We start from the raw sequence: 12323 nt of genomic DNA on the forward strand, positions 1-12323 counted from the left end.
GATTGAGTTAGGATCTCTTAGTTCTTAGTTTAGTTCCTAACTAAATAACCATAGATATGTAACTTCCCTATTCTAGAAGACACTCCTTGCAAATCCTAAAAGAAAACTGGTTTGATTCAGTAATATCCTAGCATTTCTAAAAGTATGCTAATCTTCCATCTGTGCATGAATCACCTGCAGACATTATTGAATTGTGGATGTATACGTAGATCTATGATCCCACACTAGGCCTATGAATGAGGTTCTAGAACTTTAATTTTTAGTGTATTTCCCTTGGAATTCTGATGTACATCAATCTCTAAAGGGCTAGTAGTGTATGTGTGTGTGTGTGTGTGTGTGTGTGTGTGTGTGTAAAATCTCAATTCTTAAATAGTAACTATAATAACAACAACATACAGGTGATTATGTAAATTCATTTGAGAAGCACTAAAATACACAGGATGTGTACATTAAATAGACCTTTAGGTTTTATACTTAAAAGTTTAAATTTAAAGTATGTACACTAAGAAGTCAACAGTGGTCATTTCTTGTGAGGTATTGAGTGATTTTTTTAAAAACATCAACTACATTTTTAAATAAAATGAATGACATGTACAAAAAAGAAATACATACTAATAACAGGTCCAGCCTCAAAAAACTTTTCAGTGAGCTACAAATGCAATGGAGACACTTAAAAATTCTCATTCATGGAACTCAGACATATAGATTTCACGTTATCCTTAAGAGTGGTATTTAGGTCCTGGTTTAATTACCTCTCCTGTAGAGCATAGGGACATTCTTTCTCTCCCTCCTTCTCTCTCTCTCTCTTTTGGTTGGTACCAGGGTTGCTTAACCATTGAGCTACATGCCCAGCCCTTTTTATTTTGAGATAGGGTCTTGCTAAGTTGCTTAGGACCTCGTAAATTTGCTGCAGCTGGCTTTGAACTTTGGCTCTCCTCCCTCAGCCTCCCCAGCTGCTGTGGTTACAGGCTTGCATCACCATGTCCAACAGAGACAATCTCGTAAGTCTTGCTTTCTACTTAGTAGAATACAGCAAAAAAGTAATGGGATGTCACTTCTGAGATTACATTATAGAAGATTGTGATTTCTGTCCTGCTAGTAAATTCATCTCTCTCACCCATTCTCCTCACTGCCTTCTGCTGGCTTTGATGAGACAAGTTGATGTTAGAGAGGCACATACAACCAATAAACTGACAGTGTCCTTCAGGCTACAGCTAGTGAAGAATCATGACCTTCATTTCAAAAGCCCTCAAGGAACTGAATTCTGCAAAAACAACAAAAGGTATTTTGGAAGCAGATCCTTTCTCTGTGTGTGCTTGAAAAAGAGCCTCATATGTAACACAGGCCTGGAACCACTACTCTGAAAGTCTAGCAAATGCTATGAAAAAAGCTGGTCTCTATTACAGCAAATTATATTCCAAGATTTTATAATTATGTCTAAAGAAATTTAATTGTCATATGTAATTTAAAAGAACCAATAAAAATAAATAAATAAATAAATAAATTTTATTCTATGGATAAATAAAATTACCTGTGAATATGGTAATGAAAATGTTGCAGATATCTAGTAGTCCAATTAACATAAAAAAGCTAGTTTGCTCTCTTCCATGAAAATTGACAGTAGTCTGAGGGCCAGGGAGGGGCAACTCACACATAACACACGGAATAAATAAAAATAATCATTTGATATTCTTATATATGATATGCTCGAATTCGGGACCCCCAAAAGACCACCAGAGACAAGATCGATGTAAGCAGCAAAGAGGTGTTTATTGCGAGCTAGCTCAGTCCTCTGCATGCACACAGCAACTGGTGACGCTGAGAGGCCCTGAGCCCAGGGTTTGCAGCAGTTTTATACACTCTTTGGGGAAGGCAGGGACTTCACATACATCCTAGCATCTCTTAGCAAATCTTCACACACCACGGGAAAATCATAAAACAACTCTAAAACATGATTAGCACATTCACTGGCGGGAACAAGTTGGGTAGGGGTGATTGGCTAGTACAAGAGGGTGATTCATTTGAACTGATTGGTTTAAGCCACAAGGGGAGAACCGCTGAACTACATGGTTTCCCAACATGTTATCAACCACCATAAACTACTGGGAGGATCATCTGGCATCCCAAGTATTTTCCCTGACTCATGCTGATTGGTGGTTGCTAGGGGGTTGCTATGGGTCCTCACCTAGCCTGACTGAGTCAAGGACACCTGGTGCCACAATCTCTCCAGTTATCTGCAGACAAACAACTCTGCAGGGTGGGTATGTGCCTAGGAGTGCTATGTGGATTTTTCCAAGGACAAGGGCTTTGCTCCCTTCCTTGGACAGGCATTGCTCTGAGGTAGAGGCTGGTTTTCAAAAATAGAGTCACATCAGTTTCTCAATATCAGCATTTTGAAGAAGTCTTTAAAAAACAGCTAATTATTATTTTTTTTATTATTATTTTTTTATTTAATTTTTTATTGTTGGCTGTTCAAAACATTACATAGTTCTTGATATATCATATTTCACACTTTGATTCAAGTGGGTTATGAACTCCCATTTTACCCCATATACAGATTGCAGAATTACATCAGTTACACATCCATTGATTTACATATTGCCATACTAGTGTCTGTTGTGTTCTGCTGCCTTTCCTATCCTCTACTATCCCCCCTCCCCTCCCCTCCCCTCCCCTCTTCTCTCTCTGCCCCCTCTACTGACATTCATTTCTCCCCCTTGTATTATTTTTCCCTTTCCCCTCACTTCCTCTTGTATGTACTTTTGTATAACTCTGAGGGTCTCCTTCCATTTCCAAGCAATTTCCCTTCTCTCTCCCTTTCCCTCCCACCTCTCATCCCTGTTTAATGTTAATCTTCTTCTCATGCTCTTCGACCCTACTCTGTTCTTAGTTACTCTCCTTATATCAAAGAAGACATTTGGCATTTGTTTTTTAGGGATTGGCTAGCTTCACTTAGCATAATCTGCTCTAATGCCATCCATTTCCCTGTAAATTCTATGATTTTGTCATTTTTTAATGCAGAGTAATACTCCATTGTGTATAAATGCCACATTTTTTTTTTATCCATTCATCTATTGAAGGGCATCTAGGTTGGTTCCACAGTCTTGCTATTGTGAATTGTGCTGCTATGAACATCGATGTAGCAGTGTCCCTGTAGCATGCTCTTTTTAGGTCTTTAGGGAATAGACCAAGAAGGGGAATAGCTGGGTCAAATGGTGGCTCCATTCCCAGCTTTCCAAGAAATCTCCATACTGCTTTCCAAATTGGCTGCACCAATCTGCAGTCCCACCAGCAATGTACAAGTGTACCCTTTTCCCCACATCCTCGCCAGCACTTGTTGTTGTTTGACTTCATAATGGCTGCCAATCTTACTGGAGTGAGATGGTATCTTAGGGTGGTTTTGATTTGCATTTCTCTGACTGCTAGAGATGGTGAGCATTTTTTCATGTACTTGTTGATTGATTGTATGTCCTCCTCTGAGAAGTGTCTGTTCTGGTCCGTGGCCCATTTGTTGATTGGGTTGTTTGTTCTCTTATTGTCTAATTTTTTGAGTTCTTTGTATACTCTGGATATTAGGGCTCTATCTGAAGTGTGAGGAGTAAAGATTTGTTCCCAGGATGTAGGCTCTCTATTTACCTCTATTATTGTTTCTTTTGCTGAGAAAAAACTTTTTAGTTTGAGTAAGTCCCATTTGTTGATTCTAGTTATTAACTTTTGTGCTATGGGTGTCCTATTGAGGAATTTGGAGCCCGACCCCACAGTATGTAGACCGTAGCCAACTTTTTCTTCTATCAGACGGCGTGTCTCTGATTTGATATCAAGCCCCTTGATCCATTTTGAATTCACTTTTGTGCATGGCGAGAGAAAGGGATTCAGTTTCATTTTGTTGCATATGGATTTCCAGTTTTCCCAGCACCATTTGTTGAAGATGCTATCCTTCCTCCATTGCATGCTTTTAGCCCCTTTATCAAATATAAGGTAGTTGTAGTTTTGTGGATTGGTTTCTGTGTCCTCTATTCTGTACCATTGGTCCACCCGCCTGTTTTGGTACCAGTACCATGCTGTTTTTGTTACCATTGCTCTGTAGTATAGTTTGAAGTCTGGTATCGCTATACCGCCTGATTCACACTTCCTGCTTAGCATTGTTTTTGCTATTCTGGGTCTTTTATTTTTCCATATGAATTTCATGATTGCTTTCTCTATTTCTACAAGAAATGCCGTTGGGATTTTGATTGGCATTGCATTAAACCTATAGAGAACTTTTGGTAATATCGCCATTTTGATGATGTTAGTTCTGCCTATCCATGAACAGGGTATATTTTTCCATCTTCTAAGATCTTCTTCTATTTCTCTCTTTAGGGTTCTGTAGTTTGCATTGTATAAGTCTTTCACCTCTTTTGTTAGGTTGATTCCCAAGTATTTTATTTTTTTTGAAGATATTGTGAATGGAGTGGTTGTCCTCATTTCAATTTCAGAGGATTTGTCGCTGATATACAGGAATGCCTTTGATTTATGCGTGTTGATTTTATATCCTGCCACTTTGCTGAATTCATTTATTAGCTCTAATAGTTTCTTTGTAGAGCCTTTTGGGTCTGCTAGGTATAGAATCATGTCATCTGCAAATAGTGATAATTTAAGTTCTTCTTTTCCTATTTTGATGCCTTTAATTTCTTTTGTCTGTCTAATTGCTCTGGCCAGTGTTTCGAGAACTATGTTGAACAGAAGTGGAGAGAGAGGGCATCCCTGTCTTGTTCCAGATTTTAGAGGGAATGCCTTCAGTTTTTCTCCATTCAGAATGATGCTAGCCTGAGGCTTAGCATAGATTGCTTTTACAATATTGAGGTATGTTCCTGTTATCCCTAGTTTTTCTAGAGTTTTGAACATAAAGGGATGCTGTACTTTGTCGAATGCTTTTTCCGCATCTATCGAGATGATCATATGGTTCTTATTTTTAAGTCTATTGATGTGGTGAATAACATTTATTGATTTCCATATATTGAAACAGCCTTGCATCCCAGGGATGAATCCTACTTGATCATGATGCACAATTTTTTTGATATGGTTTTGTATCCGATTTGCCAGAATTTTATTGAGGATTTTTGCATCTAGGTTCATTAGAGATATTGGTCTGTAGTTTTCTTTCTCTGAAGTGTCTTTGTCTGGTTTAGGTATCAGGGTGATGTTGGCCTCATAGAATGAATTTGGAAGTTCTCCCTCTTTTTCTATTTCCTGAAGTAGCTTGAAAAGTATTGGTATTAGTTCCTCTTTAAAGGTTTTGTAAAACTCTGCTGTATACCCATCCGGTCCTGGGCTTTTCTTAGTTGGTAGTCTTTTGATGGTTTCTTCTATTTCCTCAATTGATATTGGTCTGTTTAGGTTGTCTATATCCTCCTGACTCAATCTGGGCAGATCATATGACTTAAGAAATTTATCGATGCCTTCACTATCTTCTAATTTATTGGAGTATAAGGATTCAAAATAGTTTTTGATTATCTTCTGTATATCTGAGGTGTCTGTTGTGATATTGCCTTTTTCATCCCGTATGCTAGTAATTTGAGTTCTCTCTCTTCTTCTCTTCGCTAGCATGGCTAAGGGTCTGTCAATTTTGTTTATTTTTTCAAAGAACCAACTTTTAGTTTTGTCAAATTTTTCAATTGTTTCTTTTGTTTCGATTTCATTAATTTCAGCTCTGATTTTAATTATTTCTTGACTTCTACTTCTTTTGCTGTTGTTTTGCTCTTCTTTTTCTAGGATTTGAGATGAAGTATGAGATCATTTATTTGTTGTTTTTTTCTTTTTTTAATGAATGAATTCCCATCAATGAATTTTCCTCTTAGAACTGCTTTCAATGTGTCCCATAGATTCCGATATGTTGTGTCAGTGTTTTCATTAATCTCTAAGAATTTTTTAATTTCCTCCTTGATGTCTTCTATAACCCATTGATCATTCAGTAACCTATTGTTTATTCTCCAAGTGATGTATGCTTTTTCCTTTCTTCTTTTATTGTTGATTTTCAGTTCCATTCCATTATGATCAGATAGGATGCATGGTATTATCTCTACTCCTTTGTATTGTCTAAGAGTTGCCCTGAGACATAATATATGATCTATTTTTGAGAAGGATCCATGTGCTGCTGAGAAAAAAGTGTAACTGCTTGATGTTGGGTGGTATATTCTATATATGTCAATTAAGTCTAGGTTATTAATTGTGTTATTGAGTTCTATAGTTTCTTTATTCAACTTTTGTTTGGAAGATCTGTCCAGTGGCGAGAGAGGTGTGTTGAAGTCTCCCATGATTATTGTATGGTGGTCTATTAGACTCTTGAACTTGAGAAGAGTTTGTTTGATGAACATAGCTGCACCATTGTTTGGGGCATATATATTTATGATTGTTATGTCTTGTTGGTGTATGGTTCCCTTAAGCAGTATGTAGTGTCCCTCTTTATCCCTTTTGATTAACTTTGGCTTGAAATCTATTTTATTTGATATGAGTATGGACACACCTGCTTGTTTCCGAAGTCCATATGAGTGATATGATTTTTCCCAACCTTTCACCTTCAGCCTATGTATGTCTTTTCCTATCAAATGCGTCTCCTGTAGGCAGCATATTGTTGGGTCTTGTTTTGTGATCCATTCTACTAGCCTGTGTCTCTTGATTGGTGAGTTTAAGCCATTAACATTTAGGGTTATTATTGAGATATTGGTTGTTCTTCCAGCCATATTTGTTTATTTATGTTACTAAACATGGTTTGTTTTCCTCTTTGATTATTTTTCCCCCCTTTACTGTCCTACCTCCCACTGTTGGTTTTCATTGTTATTTTCCATTTCCTCTTCCTGTAATGTTTTGCCAAGGATGTTTTGAAGAGATGGTTTTCTAGCTGCAAATTCTTTTAACTTTTGTTTATCATGGAAGGTTTTAATTTCGTCTTCCATCCTGAAGCTTAATTTCGCTGGAAACACAATTCTTGGTTGGAACCCATTTTCTTTCAGTGTTTGAAATATGTTATTCCAGGATCTTCTAGCTTTCAGAGTCTGTGTTGAAAGATCAGCTGTTATCCTGATTGGCTTACCCCTAAATGTGATCTGCTTCCTTTCTCTTGTAGCTTTTAAAATTCTCTCCTTATTCTGTATGTTGGGCATCTTCATTATAATGTGTCTAGGTGTGGATCTCTTATGATTTTGCACATTTGGCGTCCTGTAGGCTTCTAGGATTTGGGATTCTGTCTCAGTCTTCAAGTCTGGGAAGTTTTCTCGTATTATTTCATTGAATAGATTGCTCATTCCTTTTGTTTGAAACTCTGTCCCTTCCTGTATCCCAATGACTCTTAAATTTGGTCTCTTGATGTTATCCCATATTTCTTGGATGTTCTGCTCATGGTTTCTTAACAGTCTTGCTGAGCTGTCTATGTTCTTTTCAAGTTGAAATACTTTATCTTCATTGTCTGATGTTCTATCTTCTAAGTGTTCTACTCTGCTGGTAGTATTCTCAATTGAGTTTTTAAGTTGGTTTATTGCTTCCTGCATTTCTAGGATTTCTGTTTGTTTGTTTTTTATAACCTCTATCTCCCTGTATAGTTGATCTTTTGCTTCTTGGATTTGTTTATGTAATTCATTGTTGAAGTGATCTTTCATTGTCTGGTTTTGCTGTCTATTGTCTTCCTTGAGACTCCAGATCATCTGAAGCATGTATATCCTGAATTCTTTATCTGACATTCCATCTGCTGCAGCTATTACCTCTTCTAACGTTGAGTTGACCTGCATTGCTTGTGGTCCTTTCTTTCCTTGTCTCTTCATACTGTTTGCGTTCCTTTCTACTTGGTGAAACTGTTGTGCTATTGAATTTTCCCCCTATATATTTATATTGGTCTTGTATAATTGCAAAGTCTCCCTCGCAGGCGCGGGCGGCGGCTCTGCCACTCCTCCAATTGGGGCAATGTGCCTACCACACCGGCAGGCCACTGGGCCTGCTCTGCCAGTCGGTAGCAGGTCCGCCTACCTTGCAGGCGCGGGCGGCAGCTCTGTCCCTCTGCAGGCCGCTAGGCTTGTTTTGTCGGTGGTTGCAGTTCTGCCTACTTTGCAGGCGCAGGCAGCGGCACTGCCCCTCTGCAGGCCTCTGGGGCTGTTCTGCCAGTGGGTCGCAGGTCCGCCTACCTTGCAGGCGCGGGGGGCGGGGCGGCTGTACCCTTCCTCAGGCCACTGGGCCTGTTCTGTCTGTCGGTTGCAGGTCTGGCCTGTTCTGATGGTGGTCACAGTTCTGTCTACCTTGCAGGCGCGGGGGGAGGGGGCGGCTCTGCCTCTCAGCAGGCCGCTGCTCCTCATCTGCCGGTGGGTTGCAGGTCCGCCTACCTTGCAGGAGTGATTGGAAGCTCTGCCCCTCCGCGGGCCACTGGGCCTTTTTTGTCGGTAGTCACAGTTCCGCCTACCTGGCAGGCGCGGGGGGTGGGGGGCGGCTCTGCCCCTCAGCAGGCCACTGGGCCTGTTCTGTGGGTGGTCACAGTTCCGTCTACCTTGCCGGCACAGGGGGAGGGGGCGACACTGCCTCTCAGCAGGCCGCTGCTCCTCTTCTGCCGGTGGGTCGCAGGCCCGCCTACCTTGCAGGAGTGATTGGAAGCTCTGTCCCGCCGCGGGCCACTGGGCCTTTTCTGTTGGTGGTCACAGTTCCGCCTACCTGGCAGGCGCGGGAGGTGGGGGCGGCTCTGCCTCTCAGCAGGCTGGTGCTCCTATTCTTCCGGTGGGTTGCAGGCCCGCCTACCTTGCAGGAGTGATTGGAAGCTCTGTCCTGCCGCGGGCCACTGGGCCTTTTCTGACAGTGGTCACAGTTCCACCTACCTGGCAAGCGCAGGGGGTGGGGGGCCGCTCTGCCCCTCAGCAGGCCGCTGGGCCTGCTATGTGGGTGGTCACAGTTCCCTCTACCTTTCCGGCGCAGGGGGAGGGGGCGGCTCTGCCTCTCAGCAGGCCGCTGCTCCTCTTCTGCCAGTGGGTCGCAGGCCCGCCTACCTTGCAGGAGTGATTGGAAGCTCTGTCCCGCCGCGGGCCACTGGGCCTTTTCTGTCGGTGGTCACAGTTCCGCCTACCTGGCAGGCGCGGGGGGTGGGGGGCAGCTCTGCCCCTCAGCAGGCCACTGGGCCTGTTCTGTGGGTGGTCACAGTTCCGTCTACCTTGCCGGCACAGGGGGAGGGGGCGGCTCTGCCTCTCAGCAGGCCGCTGCTCCTCTTCTGCCGGTGGGTCGCAGGCCCGCCTACCTTGCAGGAGTGATTGGAAGCTCTGTCCCGCCGCGGGCCACTGGGCCTTTTCTGTTGGTGGTCACAGTTCCGCCTACCTGGCAGGCGCGGGAGGTGGGGGGCGGCTCTGCCTCTCAGCAGGCTGGTGCTCCTCTTCTTCCGGTGGGTTGCAGGCCCGCCTACCTTGCAGGAGTGATTGGAAGCTCTGTCCCGCCGCGGGCCACTGGGCCTTTTCTGACAGTGGTCACAGTTCCGCCTACCTGGCAGGCACACAGGGTGGGGGGCCGCTCTGCCCCTCAGCAGGCCGCTGGGCCTGCTCTGTGGGTGGTCACAGTTCCCTCTACCTTGCCGGCGCAGGGGGAGGGGGCGGCTCTACCTCTCAGCAGGCCGCTGCTCCTCTTCTGCCGGTGGGTCGCAGGCCCGCCTACCTTGCAGGAGTGATTGGAAGCTCTGTCCCGCCGCGGGCCACTGGGCCTTTTCTGACAGTGGTCACAGTTCCGCCTACCTGGCAGGTGCAGGGGGTGGGGGGCGGCTCTGCCCCTCAGCAGGCCTCTGGGCCTTCTCTGTGGGTGGTCACAGTTCCGTCTACCTTGCCGGCGCAGGGGGAGGGGGCGAGCTAATTATTTTTAATTAAATTTGTCACAATAAACTGTTTAACTCTAGAAGAAAAAAAAAGTCTACTAGGGGCTGGGGATATAGCTCAGTTGGTAGAGTGCTTGCCTCACATGCACAAGGTCCTAGGTTCAATCCCCAGCCCCCCGCCCCCCCACACACACACATATACATCTGCTAGAAAAAATACTGCCAGGCTGAAAATGTTGGAAAGATGATGGTATAAATCATAAAATTACCAAACACTTTTGTGAGTAAGTGTAGGTAAGTAAATACTTTCAATAAAAAGGCATATTTCTATACTATTAAAGGGAATTTGAGACTGAGACCATAGGATGAACCAACAAGCATATGAATCCATTTCATTATCCAACTGATTGAAAATGGCATTGTGTATATAACTAATGAATTTTTTTTCAAGAAAGCCTAAAGTTAATGGATTAATATAAATGGGTGGAGGATATACTTTGTGGGTTCCATGGACCTCGAATCTTAGAAATGTGAATGTGCTCTGGGAGCTATGAATTGGTAAATCTGATAGACAATGTACTTGGTTTTCCATTTCTATGGATAAATAAAATTACCTGTGAATATGGTAATGAAAATGTTGCAGATATCTAGTAGTCCAATTAACATCATCTGGAAGTACTCACATGGAGGCACAGCCAAGAAAATGCTGCAGGGAAGACAATGATAATAATAATTTGCCTGTGTTAACAGTATCGTGGAGTTCTTTCAAACAGCTTGAGGTTGAAACAGAAGTAGAAGTCCATGGACAAATTTACAATATTATATAGATTCAGCCATAGAACAGGTAATTTCAGGCTGCCATTCGCCTGTGGCTTGCAGACAGATTGCTCGGTCTCAGTGCCTGGGTGCTTCCTAGTGCCTGCTCTTATCGGAGTGAGCACCGAGCGCGGGGCGGCTGAGTTCCGGCTCCCAGAACCGCCCTGGCCCAGGGCTGGGGAGCCTGCGGAGGCTGCTTCTTGGAGTCTGCTCTTATCAGAGCATACACTGAGCACGGAGAGGCCGAGTTCCAGCTCCCGGAACTGCTCTGGCCCAGGGCTAGGAGCCCGCGGAAACTGCTTCTCGGTCCGGGTCCTGCTGAGGGCCGGTCAGGACTCACCCGTTGCTTTGGTTGCCCGGCAAGGGGAACGAAATGCTGCCATTCGCATAGGATAACAACATGGCAGAGATCTGATGTCATCAGAAAGCGGCGGAGGAGAGAACTTCATCAATACCAGCGGCGATAGAAACAGTTGGTCTCCTGGTAGGGGGGGTGAGGCACAGACACCCGAGTCTCTCTCGATTTGTCGACGAGCCAGAGGGGAGGAGCCGGGCCGCTGCCAGCGCCCTGAGCAGGCCCAGCGGCTCGCCGGCGTGGTGACCGCATGACCCCAATTGGAGAGGGGGCGGAGCGGAGCCGCCACCCGCGCCCGCAAGGTGGGCAGACCCGCGACCCAGTGGTACACGGGCGTGGTAGGAAGGGCAGGGCAGAGCCACCGCCCGCACTTGCAAGGTAAGCAGACCTGTGACAGACTGGCGGGTCAGGCCCAGCGGCCTGCCAGCGTGGTACACACGTCACCCCAACTGGAGTAGGGGCAGAGCAGATCCTTCGCCCACACCCAGATCAGGCCCTGCCGGTGTGGTGGTCAAGTGACCCCAATTGGAGTGGGGGCGGAGCGAAACCGCCAACCGTGCACGCAGGGTGAGCAGACCTGTGACCAACCTGCAGATCAGGCACAGCGGTCCGCAGGCGTGGTAGGAGGGGCAGGGCAGAGCGGCCGCCTGCGCCTGCAAGGTAGGCAGACCTGCGACAGACCGGCGGATCAGGCCCAGGAGCCTGCCGGCGTGGTAGCAGTGTCGCCGCCCGTGCCAGGAACAGGCCCAGCGACCTGCCGGCGGGGTAGTCACCCCAATTGGAGTAGGGGCAGAGCAGAGCCACCACCCGTGCCCGAAAGGTGGGCAGATCTGCGACCGACCAGCGGGACAGGCCCAGTGGCCTGCCGGTACAACAGACACGTCACCCCATTTGGAATAGGGGCAGAGTAGAGCCGCCGCCCGCGCCTGCAGGGTAGGCAAACCTGCAACCGACCAGCGGATCAGGCCCGGTGGCCTGCCGGCGTGGTACACTCGTCACCCCAATTGGAGTAGGGGCAGAACAGAGCTGCCGCAAGTGCCCAGAACAGGCCCCGTGACCTGCCGGCGTGGTAGTCACGACACCCCAATTGGAATAAGGAGAGAGCAGAGCCGCCGCCCGCTACTGCAGGAAAGAAACGCAAGCAGTACGAAAAGACAAGGAAAGAAAGGACCACAAGCAATGCAGGTCAACGCAACTTTAGAAGAGCTAACAGCTGCAGCAGATGGAATGTAAGATAAAGAATTCAGGATATACATGCTTCAGATGATCTGGAGTATCAAGGAAGACATTAGACAGCAAAATCAGACAATGAAAGATCACTTCGACAATGAATTACGCAAACAAATCCAG

Source organism: Marmota flaviventris, chromosome X (genome assembly GCF_047511675.1).
Source record: "Marmota flaviventris isolate mMarFla1 chromosome X, mMarFla1.hap1, whole genome shotgun sequence".
Classification (NCBI taxonomy): Eukaryota; Metazoa; Chordata; class Mammalia; order Rodentia; family Sciuridae; genus Marmota; species Marmota flaviventris.